We start from the raw sequence: 1754 nt of genomic DNA, 5'->3' as shown, positions 1-1754 counted from the left end.
ATATATATATATATATATATATATAATTTAGAGAATCCTATATATATATATAATTTAGAGAAAAGGAAAAGAAAGGCAATTAATATAACAAAAATATAGTTTTCAATTAAATTAAAGTAAGTTATTGTCATCAAATGTGCAAATTTATTTTTTAATATTTCATTTTATATATAGCAGAATAAAAAACCTTGACTTCACATGAATTCCATTTCCATAAATTATATTAAGCTTCAGTAATAATAAGTATAAAATATATACCATTTCTCCATAATTCTTTTAGGTAGTGCTTTATTGATCAAAATCAATTAATAGTAGATAAAATATTCTCCGTAGTTTGATATTCATAGTCGTTCTTATATTTAAAATTGTTTTCAATATAATCTTAAGATGTGATAAGTAAATCACCATATTTAGCATATCTTATGACATTACTTAAAACGGTCTTGAAATAAAGATCAACTATGAATACCACGGTTTTAGCTTTTTTATAGGCAGATTGTATTTTTATTATAGGCTCGTATTTTTACACGCAGATGAAAATTTTACGAGGATTATTTACATCTTGACAAAGAGAGAATATTTAAGCCTGCAACCTGAACAAACATTTAACCGATTGAGATCTATGGTTAATTTATTTTACGACATTCTTGACTTTGGGTGTCCTAGAGTCCCCAGTGTCATTAACATTGTATGTACGTTCTTTTGCTATATTATAGAACCTGACGCTTTAATTAATTTATTTTTAAATGAGAATGCATATATAGATGATAATTGACAGAATACGCGTTGTTTTAAGTTACAAAAAAATATGACAACTTCTCACTTGATGTAATGCGACAGTATCTTTTCACTTACATAAATTTTTCAGACAACACAAAGAACTAAAGAATGACTAAAGGATTTTTAGATTATTTTCCAGAAAACAAACATGTCTCATGAATTGAAAAGATATTTTTTCATGTGTCTTTTCGCCAAAACGAAAAGATATTTGTAAAACATCTTTTAGTTTTATCAAAAAGACAATTTAAATTTTGGTTAAATTTCGTTTTTTTATTCTCTGGCAAAATTTTCTTTTAGAATTTTTTATATAATTTTTCAAAAATTGTATATATAAATTTCAGAAATTTCAGAATTTCTGTATGATTTTATAACTTTTATTACTTTTTAGAAAATTTTTCAAATTTTATATATGAATTAGAACGCTTTTAGAAATACTGAAAAAGTATATACCTTTTCTAAAATTATTATATGTGAATTTTGAGAAATATTCTAAGATTTATAAAATTTTTTTATTCTATTGTATAATTGCGAAAGGAAACATAAAATCTGATGGAGATTAAAGTATTTATCTTACAAGGGGAACAAGATCGGGAATTTTGATGCGCTTTTTACAAGCTGTTCTTGAATGAAAAAAAATGATATATATCCAGCTATTTCAACCATTAGCCCATAATTTCGAAGAAATCGATTTTTTAAAGAATTGTTGTAATAATTTGAAAAACGTACTACTAAAAGTATACGTATAAATGAAAATATCAGTATCTTTATAAATTTCATTTTCAATTTAATATTATTAATTTTAATTATTTATTGATTATAATGAAATTTCATAAAATTACATATTAGTATTATAGATAATTAAACACTCATTTATGGAATATTTATTATTATCATCGTTATCATTAAATATATTTACGTATTACAAATGTATGATTTACTTGTTTCTAATCATAATTTCCAATTTCTAATTTTAT

Source organism: Atta colombica, unplaced genomic scaffold, assembly GCF_001594045.1.
Source record: "Atta colombica isolate Treedump-2 unplaced genomic scaffold, Acol1.0 scaffold161, whole genome shotgun sequence".
In the NCBI taxonomy this organism is placed as follows: domain Eukaryota; kingdom Metazoa; phylum Arthropoda; class Insecta; order Hymenoptera; family Formicidae; genus Atta; species Atta colombica.
Note: the sequence above shows the minus strand (reverse complement) of the source record.